At 44.5% G+C, this 15,733-nt stretch overlaps 1 protein-coding gene across 1 annotated transcript in view; it reads right to left on the bottom strand.

Annotated features, from left to right (window-relative positions):
- FER (FER tyrosine kinase) overlaps positions 1-13,396 on the bottom strand; it is a 1,097,899-nt gene extending 1,084,503 nt beyond the window's left edge. Inside the window, exon 1 of the mRNA XM_086961004.1 lies at positions 13,168-13,396. The gene's annotated coding sequence lies outside the window, so the exon portion shown is untranslated. The remainder of the gene's footprint in view (positions 1-13,167) is intronic.
- Positions 13,397-15,733: the final 2,337 nt, after the last annotated feature.

The following is a 15,733-nucleotide window of genomic DNA, read 5'->3' as shown; positions in this document are numbered from 1 at the left end:
GGCTTGAAAACTGCAAAAGATGCCACGATCTAGGAGTACTGCTGGTGATCCTGAAACACGTTTATCACGCAAGTGCACACTCACTTGTTAGTAAAGCGCTCGGACATCTTCAGGTAATGTTCACGCTGTATAAAATCACATTAAATAAAAGTGAGTGCGAGCCGCTTTCATACCCTCTCGTGTTAGGGTGACCAACCGTCCGTAAATTTCACGGACAGTCCGTAATTTCGGCCGTCTGTCCGTTGTCCATGAAGGATTCTTTAACGGACGCCATTTGTCCGTAATTTTAACCCCAGGCACCGGTCGCACTACCCTACAGCCGGCACAGCTTCCACCCACCTCCTTTCTTGACTCTGTTCCAAAGCTCAGAAATCAGCATTATTGGAGAGGCACAGCGGGATGGCAGCCCTCACACCTTCAGCCCTTGATGACCCGTTAAGAGGTGCTTGAAGGTGACTGAGAGGGAGGGGCTGCAGCTTCAGGAGCAGGGGCATCTATTCAGATGCAAACAGCCCTGAATGCGCCATGTCTCTGCGATTTAGGAGGGCTTCACACATTTCCTTTCAGCCCAGGGCCCCAAACATCCTAGAACCGGCCCTGATTACAGGACGGCGAAGCACTGGTTCTCTTCACAGAGCTTAAATATTGTCACTACATTGTGAACAAACCTCCGTTCTTCAAACATGCAGTCTTAATTTAATAAAATAAAGAAATCGCACAATCGCACCCACACAGATTAACAAAGTATGCAGGACAATCAGTCTCCTGGAGAATCTCCTGTAAGTACTGTACATCACAGTGGGGGATGGCAAAACTAACATTTTGGAAAGAGCCTGATTTCTCGTTTTCTTGACCAGGAGGCAGTGAGGAGCCCTACCCCACCCCGAAAGAGACCAAGATTATACTAGAATACTGCATGCCCACCCTGGTGGATCCTGTTCCACCTCCTGTGACGGCTCCTTCCCCACCCCAGTGATGGCTCTTCCCCCCCCCCCCCCTGCTGCCTGTGATGGCTCCTGTCCCCCCCTGTGGTGGTTCATGTCTCCGCCCTGGGTGGCTTCTGTCCCAGTCCTGGAATGGCTCTTGCAGCGAGGGTGAAGTTCTTGATGGGCCTTTTGTCAAAAAGGCTCAGCTCAAAATTAATATGAAAAGGTGGGCGAGTGAGTAAGTGAAGGGATGGCTGGATGAATTAGTGAAAGGGTGAATGGATGAAAGAAAGATTGAATAGATGGATAATGAGAGAGGATGGATGGATTGATGAGTGAGTGGAAGGATGGAAGAGAGAAAAGGGAAATAGCTGGATGTATAGGTGGAAGGGTAGCTGGATGGGTAAAAGGGTGGATGGGTGAGTGAAAGCATGGATGAGTAAAAAGGTGGATGATGAGTGAGTGAGTGGGTGGATGGATGAGTGACATGATGGATGGGTTGATGAATTGATAAATGCAAGGGTGAATGGATGGATGAATGAGTGAAAGGGTGGATGCAAGGATGGATGGATGAGTGAGTGAAAGGGAGGGTAGATGGACAAAAGGATAAATAGATGAGTGAAGGAGTGAAAGGATAAATGGATGAGAGAAAGGATAGATGAGTGATAGGGTCAATGGATGGATTCATGAGTGGATTAGTAGATGGATGAGTGGGTGGATGGATGGAAGGAAGGATGGCTAAGTGAAAGGGTTGATGGAGAGAGAAAGCGAGGATGGATGGATAACTAAAAGGGTGAATGGGTGAAGGGTGAGTGGATGGATAAGTAAGTGAAAGGATGGCTGGATGGGTGAAAGGGTAAATGGCTGGATGGATGAGTGAATGGATGGATGGGTGCAAGAGTGGATGGATGAGTGTACAGATGGATAGGGTGAAAGTGTGGATGGATGGATAATGGATGGATGAGTGAAATGATAGATGGAAGGATGCATGGTGGATAGATTTGCAAATTGTTGAATATGTTTGGATATGGCTGGGCTTACTTATATACTATTGCGCGACCTCTGATGTGTCTGTAAAACGTATCCAACTGTCCTGAAGGTTTGTCCTGAATTTTGACCTCCTGTCCTGAATTTGTGTCCTGAATTTCGACCCTTTGTCCTGAATTTTTACACTCACCGTCCTGAATTTGCAATAATGCCAGTTGGTCACCCTATCTCGTGTAGTCATTGTGCGCAGTCGGCTTGTCATGCTTGCCCTTTGACAAGCTCTCACGGGTCGACACTGCCCTGTCGTTTCACTAAAGGGAACTGCAATACCAATTTTTATTCACAGGTATAAATCTCTCCACATCACTAGGACGTCCTGGATGAGACTGAGTTCTTTGAAACAGGGCCCTTCAGTTCCTTTGGATGTGACACTGGACTGCAGAGTGCTAAACTATTAACTCTACTGAAAGGAAAAGAGTAAACGGTGTCTACCCTTTGGTAATGCACATTTAAGTGAACGTAATCTATTTTCATTAGCTTCTATTTGTCTTCGGATTTTTCAATTAAAGAAATATCATATACGTACATACACGCACAAAACATACATACATAAACACATGCATATATTACCACTTTCCCCTTTTTAATTTACTAGTCCTTGGCGCGTTTTCAACCGAAATATGCCACCCGCTCTAATTCCATATCACCTGCAAGACCGACAGGCCTTTATGGAGGGAACTACTGCTTACATTTCAGGGGAGAGCGAGGACGGCAGCAGTAGCAGTGGGATTAGAAGGAAATCGGAAACAGTTTAAGCCAGCACACGTGAGTGGGAGCACAGAGGGGCTTCTCGAGTGACAACTGAAGTGACAGGAAGGAGAAAGCCAGGGGGAAAGAGAAAGCGAGAGGGCGAGAGACATGGGGTGAGAGACAGGTGGGGCGGGCGTAGAAAAGCAGCAGCATATGGAGAAGGAGCAAGCAGACGAAGCAGAGGAAGGGCAGCGTGACAGAGAAAAGGAGCAAAGGAGCAGAGGAAGAGAAGAGAAGAGAAAATACCATGTTACTAAAGTGCCACTCAGAAACCTCCGTCAGATGACGACCACCGGAGAAACTTCAGTGCTAGAATCACATTTCTGTGGGCGACGTAAAATATTTGAAATGTTCGGCAGAGGAAACGGAATGTTGTTCTTCAGTTCTCTATAGATCACAACAAAATGCAGCTCAGGGAAGTTGCAAGACAGATGGATCAATGTACCATCCTGTGCATTGCATTCCGCACGTGGTATTCAAGGCTTGTGTGGAATGTTTGCCCCGAGGGCAGGGTTAAGAAATAACATGGTTGCCTGTGTTTTTAGGTTGACTGCAAAAAAGCTGCGCAAGCAGCTTTTGCGCAGGAGAAATCCAATGAGGTACAGTATGTTGCTCGGGAATCCGCCCTCTGTTCCATTGGCTAGCTCCATAAATGGAGGCTAGCCATTGGAACAGAGAGGCGTCCGTCATGGCCGGACCAGATTCGGGGGCGTTCCCGAGAATCTTTGGCTTTTGGCTACGTCATGCTACGTCAGCCAAAAGCCGGGAACGCCCCCGAATCTGGTCCGGCCGGGCCGCAAGCAAGCCGGAAGTCCCGCCGCCGCTTGTTCTTTGCCAGGGGAAAAGTGCCCGGGAGAAAGGAGTGCGGCCGCCAGCCAGGCCCCGGTGCAGGAGAGCCCCGCCCGCGGCACCCGAGAAGAGAGCCCAGGCCCCGACAGAGGAAGGATACCGCAAGCGCCCCCGCCGCCTCCTGGGAGCAGTCCGGTGCGTTTTGACAGGTTTCACATCTGAAGCTCCAAAGCTCCAGATAGGATGGCGCTGGCTCAAGCAAGGGAACCCGACCTTGTGTTGCATTTCCTGCAGGAGGTGGAGGAGCGAGCCGAGGAGGTGCTGGCGGACAAACAGCAGGTGAAGAAGGGAGGGCGTGTGCATTTGGAGGAGAATGCAACTGTTTCTGCGTGCGGTGCTCGTGTGCCCTGCCCCCTTCCCACGCGTCAAGATGCCTCCAGGTGAAGCAGGATAAATGACTCTTTCAGAGACCTGTTTTGTACGCTCTGCTCAGAAGTTGTAATACTCCTTACCTTCAGAGGTTCGTTTTTGTAGGGGTGGGAAGATCTCCGGGGGTGCAAGGGGCTTCTAACAAACAAAATATTTCGGCTCTTGGGGGGCGGGGGGGGTAGTTGCTGTATAAAAAACGGTTTGATTTGAATGAATCATTATGCACGCTCAGGGTGTAGTGTAAGATGCACACTATTTTTTTGGGGGTACCAGTTTCACTAATTGTTACTGGATGCCTTGCCTGTTCCGATACCCGACCAACCGTCATCTGCTACCTTGCAACAATCCGTTGTCTAGGTGGATGACTACAGCTCCCAGGATACATCAGGCCGCCAAATGACACCAGGGGCTGGGTTCTTGGTGTTCTGAGTGGCATTTCTTCCTTGAAACGAACAGACCCTTGCTCCCAAGGAAGTAGTTTGTGCTTTCCATGGGCAGGCACAGAATTGCCATCTTTACAAATATCTTGGGTTTTCTCGACACTGTTTTTACCTCCCTTCAGGCGTTTCCAAAACGCTGCAAATGTCAGCTGTTACTTGTACCCAAATAGGTGATTATTAATTTACAGATCTAAGAAGGTGAAAGGGCGAGTCTCCCTTGTATTGTAGGCAGAATTGACAAACGTTAAATATTTTTTGGGGGTGGCGGAGCAGTGTATTAAATGCACCATTAAGTTGGGCAAGTTGTCTTTCTGTATGTATGCGTGTGTACATGTCTATATGCTGCTTCTTTTGGTAGGGCCGGCTTATTTACCGGTCATTACAAATGTTTCTGTGATTTCTGGAGATGCTGCCCAGAGTGCAGGAATCCCTGCAACTCACAGCCCTCCTTCCACCTCACAGCCCTCCTTCCACCTCACAGCCCTCCTTCCACCTCACAGCCCTCCTTCCACCTCACAGCCCTCTTTCCACCTCACAGCCCTCTTTCCACCTCACAGCCCTCCTTCCACCTCACAGCCCTCCTTCCACGCTCACTGCACCTCACAATCCTTCCTGCAGGAACTCACTGCACCCCACAGCCCTCCCTGCAGGAGTTCACTTCACCTCACAGCCCTCCCTGCAGGAGCTCACTGCACCCCCCAGGTGGTTAAGCTGATCTCGCGAGGATAGCTCTGGTTGGTTCCGGAAGTGGGGGTCTACGACTTTGAGACCGCCTTTTCTGTGTTTATTCCACCTGGCTTTGCTGTGGCAGAGACTTGTTTGATATTGGACAAGGTGAGAGCAACTCGACGTGACAGCTTCTTGCATTTCCACCAGAATTTCCAGCCTGTCCTCTCCCTGCCTGTTGTCGTGTCCCGGCGGCAGCAGGCAGGAGCGTGCACTGCGTCCCCGAAGTAACAGCCCTAAAGCAAGCAAGAAGTACACCCCCCCCTCCCACCAATCCCTGTTAGGTAGTGGAAACTGTCCAAACTGGGGTGCAGACAGCCCCTCTCACCTTTCGGCTTGGTACCACTGCACCAGCCGCACTACTTCCCTACTGACCGTTCTCCACTTCAGCCCCGTCTAAATTACAATTCCTGCTTGTGACCCTTTTGCCTGCTTGTGCTTGTTTTCCTGACCCTGTTGCCTGCTTGTGCCTCCGTGTGCCCCTGTTGCCTGCTTGTGCCTCAGTTTTCGTGCCCCTGTTGCCTGCTTGTGCCTCCGTGTGCCCCTGTTGCTTGCTTGTGCCTCCGTGTGCCCCTGTTGCCTGCTTGTGCCTCCGTGTGCCCGCTTGTCCCTCTGTGTGCCCCTGTTGCCTGCTTGTGCCTCCGTGTGCCCCTGTTGCCTGCTTGTGCCTCCGTGTGCCCCTGTTGCCTGCTTGTGCGTCCGTGTGGCCCTGTTGCCTGCTTGTGCGTCCGTGTGGCCCTGTTGCCTGCTTGTGCCTCCATGTGCCCCTGTTGCCTGCTTGTGCCATGTGGGTGTGTGTGGAGGGCTCTGTGTGGCTGTGTGTGTGGGGAGCTTTGTGTGGCTGTGTGTGTGGGGAGCTTTGTGTGGCTGTGTGTGTGGGGAGCTTTGTGTGGCTGTGTGTGGGGAGCTTTGTGTGGTTGTGTGTGGGGAGCTTTGTGTGGCTGTGTGTGGGGAGGGCTTTGTGTGGCTGTGTGTGTGGGGGTGTGTGTGGGGGGCTCTGTGTGTGTCATTTGCGAGAGATAAAGCTAGTGGCATTGTAAATGACAATGCCATTTATTTATGTTAAAAAAACAAATAAAAATAACGTCAAGAGCAATGCCAATAGCTCTAACTTTAACAAAGGCAAAACCATTGCATTGTAAATGCTTGTTTTATATACATTCTGGCTAACTGTGGCGAAGGTATGGTTTCCTGGTCCATATCGTCTGTTTGTGTTTGGCCATTGATTGTGTAAGAACAGCCCAAGTGAATGTTTGATAATATCATTCATTTTTAAGAGAATGAGTGATACAGTTCTACGCTGAATTACGTGAATGGAGTGGATTTAACACATCTATTTCCTTTATCAATTCACTGTGAGGTTTTGTCGAGCAAGTTCAAGGCCCCAAAGGCATGATCGAGACATAATAGTATAAGTACGCATAAAAAGGTCCAATAAAGATGAACACTGATGGGGAAGATAGAAGTAATAAAAATAGCTGACAGAAAATCTAAAAAAATATGCGATAGGTTTTTAGTCTTGTCATAGGAAGCACACGAACGAACTCGGAATATTAAATCTGTTTGCGGGTCGTACAGCAGGGAAAAACATATGCGCTATGCTGTGTTAATTGGTTTTGTAAAGCGCGTGATTACCAAAAATTGCTGGCCTGCCCATATTTATATAAGATAAAAGATGCTCTTGGAATTGCAGCTTCCACGCCAGAGCGCAGAGAGGAGTACGGCTGGCACGAAATCAAACGACTCACAAACCACACACACTTAATTGACTTCAAATTAGGTTTTATCTCTGTCAAAAAGTTCGCACTTTGGCTGTAGTCTAGTCAAATTAGTTAAAAAAACATGGGCTAACCTAGAACTAATTACAATACAATTTCTGTGAGTGGATTCTTATAGAAAATTTTCCGTAGAAAACGATGGTGAAAAGTCTACCACTCTATCATGGCGCGTTAATCCAATATGGCGGATTTTTCAAAATGGCTGCCCATTATTTGGGATATAGGGTATAACAGTTTATATGCCCATGTCTGGTATAATTTTATATGTTTTTAGGGACGGGAAAGTCAAAAATAAGATCACAAATTGTTTCGGATGACCATAATATCAAATAATCGCGGAATATGTCAGATAGGCAAAGTTTGTATAATTTTTTTGTTGACTTATATGACAAAGTGTGAAGGAACGTTAATATTACAATTAACTTTTGAAATAAAAAGTTTGCTATTGTTTGTGTTTTGTAACTTTGTTGTTATTGTTTGTTTTTTTGTTGAATCAAAAATGTTTCATTTATGTGTTACAGGTTCTTGCGAGTTCCTGTGAGATACAGTGAAAATGGACGTAGAAAAGTGTTTCATTTGTGATATGTGTTTCGAGAAGATGACGATGTATCTGTACTCAATGAAAGAGGAGTGACTGGAATTCAAAAAATATGCAAGGAGAGAAAAATATCTGTTTCACATTTGTGTTGGGCAGAAAGTTCACAAGAAATGTAGAGCAAGTTTTGTTAACTTGAAAACTCCCTTCCAGGAGAAAGAATCAGATCCCACAACTTCTCGTGTTCTACGGTCGTGTGTAACCCAGTCTTAATGACCGTTGAAAATTTTCCAGTTGGAGTCACAGTGGCGATAATGCCCATCCCATGAAAAGTACCATGGCCATCTATTGTAATAATATTGTGATCAATATTATCAGCTGCATATTGAACGAATTTCAGAGGTCTTTCAGAAGATTCCACAAGGACTGGTATAGTATTTCCTCTTTCTGCTGCATCTAAACATTCAAAACGAAGAACCTCTGAATAGGAGCTGCAGAATCCCATATGATTTACTGCTTCAACTAAAAATTTCGAGCTTGTATTGTCATGTAATTGAACTGCCAGTCCTAACTGCAACAGTGCAACTAAGACTCGTGTGCGCACAGCTTGCATAATTGCCTATCCTATAGAAGCTACTTTTCTCTCTCTGTTGGATTTATCAGTAACAAAAACTGATAATAAGAGCCTTAACGAATCAGAAATATAGCTCACATTACAGTCAACACTACTCATGTTTTCAATGGGTGGATATATTTCTGGTTCTACAGGGATGTCTTTAATATAATTTCTTATTATTTCAGCAGCTGCCATAAGGAGATTGTTTTGATCATCTTCAACATCTTCATGGCTATGACTGTGGTACTCTTGCAATACATGAGCAGCTGTACTTTTAAAAGTAATGACCTCAGCAGTCCCTGCAACTTTTCCTATGAAGATTTCATCTTCAAAATGCTCTATGAGTTTTTGTTTCATATACTTCGAACTGCATGGTTCGCTATCTTCTCGCAGTAAATCTCGCATTTTATTAACAAGTTCTTTAACAGTAGTTTGTTCTTCATCATTTTCCTACATGTATTGAACTACTTGAAGAAAAGTTTCCTGGCGAACTGAGTCCTCTGGTCGACCTGAAGATATTGGATGGTTATCAGTGAACTGCCCGGGAATTAATTTTCCAGTATAAAAATTGACGGAACACTGTTAGTGGTAGCATGCATCTACAGCATGTAAATCAGATACATTTTGGATTCCTCTCTTCACAATGATGAATGGGCAGACAAAGTTTTCGTTGCATTTTTGTAAAACTGATGATTTGAATTCAACTGCTTGTGCATTAACCACACATTTTTTTCCTCTCCCTGAAGTGTAAACTTAACTCAATACCACAGAAAAAACATTTTTTTTCTAAAATCAAACGGAGTTTCACACGACCCTAGAACACGAGGAGATGTGGGATCTGATTCTTTCTCCTGGAACAGAGTTTTCAAGTTAACAAAACGCGCTCTACATTTCTTGGGAACTTTCTGCCCAACACAAACGTGAAACTTAGATATTTTTCTCTCCTTGCATGTTTTTTGAATTCCAGTTGCTCCTCTTTCAGTGAGTACAGATACATTGTCATCTTCTTGAAACACCACATCACAAATGAAACACTTTTCTACGTCCATTTTCACTGTATCTCACAGCAACTCGCAAGAACCGGTAACACATAAATGAAACATTTTTGATTAACAAAAAAACAAACAATAACAACAAAGTTACAAAACAAAATACAAACAGCAAACTTTTTATTTCAAAAGTTAATTCTAATATTTACGTTCCTTCACACTTTGTCATATAAGTCAACGAAAACATTATACAAACTTTGTCTGACATATATCAGGATTATTTGATATTATGGTCATCAGAAACAATTTTTGATGTTATTTTTGACTTCCCGGTCCCTAAAAATATATAAAATGATACCAAACATGGGCATATAAACAGTTCTACCCTATATCTCAAAAAATGGGCAACCATTTTGAAAAATCTGCAATATTGGATTAATGCGTCATGATAGAGTGGTAGACTTTTCACCATTGTTTTCTACGGAAAAATTTCAATAAGAATACACTCACAGACATCGTATTGCAATTAGTTCTAGGTTCCGCAACAAATTGACTAATCTACTGGGAAATGTCTTTGAAATCCTCTTGCGCAGCTCTTATTCTGCGGAAGTGTGAGACGTCGATAACCAATTAAAATCCATTTCACACACCGGGGCTATGCAGAGGATGTTAAATGGTGTGGCTTTAGAACAGCGACTTTGAAACATTCGTCCCTAAGACACTGTGTGGATGTCTTGTTGGCTAGAAGGGAACACAGCGTAATTTATCTGAATGGTATCTGCCAGCAGCAAGTCGTAGAGAGCACCTTCTGCAGCCACTAAAGAAACTTGAAAATGTTTGAAAATAGATTAATTGCTTTAAAAAATTACCCTGTCAAGAAATTATTGAATTTGTGAACCCTTTTCTTTTGACGTGTTTTAAACAAACACTTTAACTACTCCCCGCAGGATGGCGGGGTGGCGAAGGCAACGTAACATTAACATAAAGTCCAAACTGTGAGTCAGCGAGTTGTGGTTTAAAACACTTTGGAAAGAAGATAAAACAAAACCTGAAGTTTACAGCTTGACTGCCCGATCGGACTAATGCGAACAGGAGTTGTGAGCGCGCACGCGCGCGAAATTGAAAGATCGCAGGTGCTTGTGCGCGTGAGTGTTAGCTGGTCGCCGCTTTGGAAGCACTTCCAAAAGCCAGTTACTAAATGTCTCGCTGGCAGGGCATGCACGCTGGATCAGCGAGACCTAAAAAAGGAAATCATTTCAAAATTTACCTTAATCAGAGTTCCCTCAGTAACTGGATCGGAGAATATGTTAAACCTCAATTTCATGAGACAATGTGTCCCAGTGTTAAGGGACCTCCCAATGTATCAAAAATTCAATTAATTAAGTACATGGGATAGATTTAATGAGCCCACTCGATTACTTGAGTCCAACTCAAGGAAAAGTTAAAAGGGTGTTAATATGGAATTTAAAAATAAAGCAGTATAGAGTCAATGGTATTGAGGCTCTCAATGTAGTTATATAGAAAATGCAAAAAAATCTGAAATTATTTAGGTCCCAAATGGGCAGCAAAAACAGTGAAGAAACGGACAGCATCCTTAGTAGAACAAGAAAGTCTTCTCAAAACATCTAGCTCCCCCCCCCAAAATCAAGGGGCTTTTATACATTATTTTCATATTAAATTATAAAATCTGCAGACTCACTCTGGTGTGAGCAAATGTAGCATTTCATAAGCAAATCACAGCACATGAAAAATTTACATCATGTTGCCTTAGCACTCAAGAACTATCCCACTACATGAATAACTATTCAGTACCCTCTATGCTAATGTTGTCTGGAGATGCCAGAACATAACTAGACACATGAACAATAATGTGTTGACAGGGCTACAGTGAACCAATGGAGGAACCTTAGGATGTTTCAAGTTGCCTGAAAGTTCATCAAAAGCAAGACAACAATACAAGTGGAAATAAACCAATACATCTCAGATTGACTATGTGCTGCAGAGTTAGCGAGGAGATGGGGGGGGGGCGAAACAGAAGTGATTTCCATCTTAAATTAGGTGGCATTTATATCTAATCTAAGGCCTAATGAACACGTTAGAAAAAGACACTTCTTGACCTCATAAAGAAATTGTTTGAGAAAAAGTACACGTTCCATCGAGTGTGAAAATGCATTCTGCTTATTGTTAATAATGCACCAAACTATACATTCCTCACAACTGTACTGTTCATCAAGTGCATGGGAGCAGTCAGAAAAGGAAAATACTCGCCTCCCCACATTAAACCATTCCTTAATGAGTAAAGCAAGTGAGTTTGACCCTCGGAGGGTTCAGGACTGGAATGCTCTAGCTCATGAGATGTTCTCGTCTTAATAAAATGTGTTATGTGACACGTGGAGCATGCTACAGAATAATATCTTGAAACTTCAGCATAATGTCTTCTAGTGGGTCTGAAAGAGCACTCTTGAAATAATTGAAAATAATAAGGACTATAATAATATAATGAAGCATTGCCAGTATGCTGAGTCTGCCATACCATGGAAGTGTTGGAGGGCTTCTTTCCTTTCACCGTATCTTTTTCTCTTTATTTCAGACTTTCTTTTTCACCTTCCCTTTCTATTCCTTTTCTGTCCCTCCTTCTCATTCTATACTTGTTTCGCTCTCTAATTTTCATAATTTGTCTTTCCCTTTCTCCAGTAATGTACTGAGTTCATTTGTCAGTCTACCAACCTGTAGGTGGCTTTGTCACGTCATTTCTGTGAAGTGTTATTAACACATACAGTTCGACAGTGTGGGTACTGTGTTGACAATAAAACTGTACATAAAGAGGGAAGTATTAATATCGACATGTCAATGTACGCTTGACATACTTGGTCATTGTGGAAGTATCAGCAATTTGATTGATAATTCTAAGAGTAAGACTGTGAAATCAGCAGCCTGGGTACAACACATAACCTGTCCTAACACCGTTAGCACTGAGCAACTTTAACTCGCTAAAACGTAATTTTGGGCGTTCTCTTAACAGAATGCAGCTAGTTCTTTAAATGCAGTTTTGCTTAGGCGCCCACAAGGTGCATCCCAGTACTTCGAAATAGTTCTTGTGGTTGAGGAATTGGGGTGGGAGATTTCCAGTCCACACATCTGTGAACAAAATAGCAGTCGTTTAAAAAATGATATGGGCATTGATGAGGAGAAAGTGTACTGATTAAGATCAGAAGGTGAAGGAGACTTTGGGATTTCATCCAGTTGCCAGTCACGCTGCAGTGTGCTAGGTAACTTAGTTTCAGGGAATTTAATAATTAGTGAGGTTGGGTATTTAAGGGCCCTACTAAATTATACTGCACTCGCCTTGGTAGTATCAGTTGACTGGCCACCGTAATCCATGTCATCACAGACACTAGGTTTCCAGCCTGCGGGGTTTTGCTTTATAGCCAATTGTTACCACGTGTGCAAATCAAGATACAACACCTTGAATGCATTAGTTTGACACGAAAAAACCTAGGGAATCCATGATGATCTGGAGCGAGCTGGCCACGCTAGATCATGTGCTAAAAGCTAGCACTAGTCACTGGTGTTGTGTGTTTATACTGGGCAAGTTAGTACCCCCAGTTATGTGTGACATTTACAGCCAGCCAATGCTCTTTTCCCACTCCACTATACATCCTGGGAGTTGTTTAGCTCACACCTACAGTGTTTCAATATGAATTCTAGGATGCAACATCCTGATGATTAAAATCAAAAACTGCGTGGAGATGTCACAGAAGAAATGGGGGCGTGGCGCCACTAGGCAGCTAAAAGCATTGTTAATCAAAGTGTTTGTATTCTGGTGGCCACATAGTTGTGTTCGAGCCCCGTCATAGTTGTGCGCTTCTTGGGCGTGGAGTACTATCCAAGGAGGTGCTTTGAGTGTTCCATTTAGTGCGATAGGAACATACGGAGAATTATACAGATATGATCCTTGGCTGTCAGACATTTTCCAACAGTAATAATTGCACCAGAAGCAGACATAAAAATGTGTTGCACATCACTGGAGCCGCTGCCCGAATGCTGCCACGGTGCCCGGTGCTACCGATTGTAAGTAGGACCAGACAGGGAAGCCTTGTTCCTCCCTTCCTGACAGGGGGTACCCCTGGCACAAAATGTACCTGCTGCGAGTCCAGCGTTCGGTCCTCTGAGCTTCAAACTCTGCACTGGATGACGTTTGCCAGTCCCTTTCGGTAAGCGGCGTCAACTGTTGATAAGATTCTTTTAGACCAATGCAAACGGGACCGGGTTGGCAGACTTCCGCTGCTACGAGCCACCCGGCCTCTTCCCTCCGTCACGAGCGCGTCGCTTCCTGCTATCCGTAGACTAGCACTCCTAGTAGCGTACAGCGAGCGACTCTGGTGAGATAGCTTTTTCCGTCAAGATCCATCCGGACAGTACAGTGCGTCACGACCGCGGCCCTATCACATCTTGTGGCGTCCCAGTGCACTTCATCCCTTATGCCGTGGATATGCCGTCCTTATTCCCCCACCTTTAGGGAGACACTTATGCCTTCCGCTTTCCTCTTTCGCGAGCATAGTGACTGTGACGTGCTGCCCTCTTTGCGTGGACGGTGGGTTCGTTTCCACGCATCTACATTACAAAGTTTGAATTGGACTTTTTTCATCAACCGCTGCTGCCCAGTAGGTGGGGCAGTACTGTATTTCTCCTGTAGTACCCACTGCTTGGTAGGGCGTGGCTGCCTCATGCACTACATGTTGGGGTTTTGTGCTTAAGGGTTAATTGTTCCGGAGTAGGATTTTAGAACCTGTGCACGAGCCTAGCCATGAAAATGTTTGCCCTATAAGTGAAACAACAAATAACACACGAAGGGCCGGTTCTAGGATTTGTGGGGCCCCGGGCAGGATAGGAACATGCGAGGACCCTATAATTTGCATAAGATGTAACCTGACAGGAAGTGACCTAATATGAGGTAATATCAATTGTACATTAATTATAGGACATTGTTTGAATCCTCTTTACAGGTATCTACTAACCTAGTTTTGATGTAAGTAAAATGGTTAGAAATAGCAATAATAGTACTAATTAAATACGTACATACATTTTAAATCTCTAATAAGTGGAAATACGTTAAATTGATTTAAACTAGTTATTGTTCTCTTGAATGGGGGTAAATGAAAATGATATGCAAATCGGGCATTGCTTGCCTGTTTATTAAATTGCTTTCTTGAAACATCTGCTAACTATCCCTGCTTTGTAAAACATAAAAAACACCTCCCACCGTTTTTAGTCGACCCTCTCTAAAAACGGGGACATGAGCTAAATTTCTTGAAATTTGCTGGGACAGCTAGTTAAAAACAGGGACCGTCCTGGCAAAACGGGGACGCCTGGTCACCCTAGCATTCTGGCACTAAGAGAGCTTCAAAGGAGAGGTGTAGACTTTACTAATGTGGAGAAAGGACATGTGTTTTTCCCAAAAATTGGAGTCACACTGTAGCTCAAAAGGGAAAGAGTCACACTCCATCCAGAATGAATGAAATTAGGATTTATAGAGCGCAACTAAACTCATAGGCATCAAGGCGCTGAGAGATGGTACAACTGTTTGATCAGAGGAGGGCAAGGGGCAAGTTACAGGTATGCTTTTTGAAAAAGCCAGGTCTTGAGTGCTTTTGCGGAAAAGGGCATGGGACGTAAGACCCTTAATGTCATCAGGGAGCGTGTTCCAAAGTCTGGGTGCGAGGAAGCGGAAGGCCCTTCCGCCCCACCTGGCCTTGGATACTCGGGTGGGACAACCAACAGATTTTTGCTTGAGGAGCGAAGTGCCCTACCGGGAGTATAGTGGGACACAAGTGAACGAATGTCTTTGGGCCCAGTCCTGTTCAGGGCACGGTGCGTAAGGCAGAGAGCCTTAACGTTTATCCTCGCCTGCATGGGGAGCCCATGCAGGTTCTTCCTGATGGCCGAACCTGATGAATTTTTCGGGGCAGCCACGACAAACCAGGCCGCTGCATTTTGCACAATCTGAAGGCGTTGGACCAAGCTGTTGTTAATGCCTAGATATAGTGCATTGCAGTAGTCTAGCCTGGAGGCTATGAGGGCCACTGTGACCTGTTTCCGTGCCTCTGGGGAGAGATAATGGGTGATTTTTCTTAAATTCCTTAGGGCACCACAGCAGGTAGATAGTGTCCTGCTGATTTGTCTATCAAGAGAAAGAGTGGTGTCCAGAATAACACCCAGGTTGCAGTGTTATTCTGCACAACTAGAAAGGAGAAGGATGGGGAGAGGATGTAGCCTTACGGCTAGAGCAGTCGAACTTGAAGCTGGGGAACCGGGTTCGAATCTTTGCAACAACGCTCAACATCCTATGATTCTGGGCAATTCACTAACAAAAAAGGAATGTGTCCTCATGTAATAAAACTGGTGCTATGTAAAGCGCTCTGATACCCAATGTCTTGGGTCTAGTTTGCGCTATATAAAACTCATGAAAGAAAAAGCATTTGCAATGCAATAGGTCTTGCATTAGGAAAGTGTGAGCTATTGGTATTGTAAATGACACATTTTTTTAATATGTGTTGGCTTTGAAAATATATAAATTAATAGCATAGTTATTCACAAAGCCAATAGCTTACACTTTCCTAATGCGAGTCCTATTGGCTATGGCAATGCTTGTTGGTAGCAAGCAAGGACAGTGCTGTTGTGGTGCTGAGTGATGATGTAGTTGGGCTG

Source organism: Lissotriton vulgaris, chromosome 3_1 (genome assembly GCF_964263255.1).
Source record: "Lissotriton vulgaris chromosome 3_1, aLisVul1.2, whole genome shotgun sequence".
NCBI lineage: Eukaryota > Metazoa > Chordata > Amphibia > Caudata > Salamandridae > Lissotriton > Lissotriton vulgaris.
This window is presented reverse-complemented; position numbering and strand designations above follow the sequence as displayed.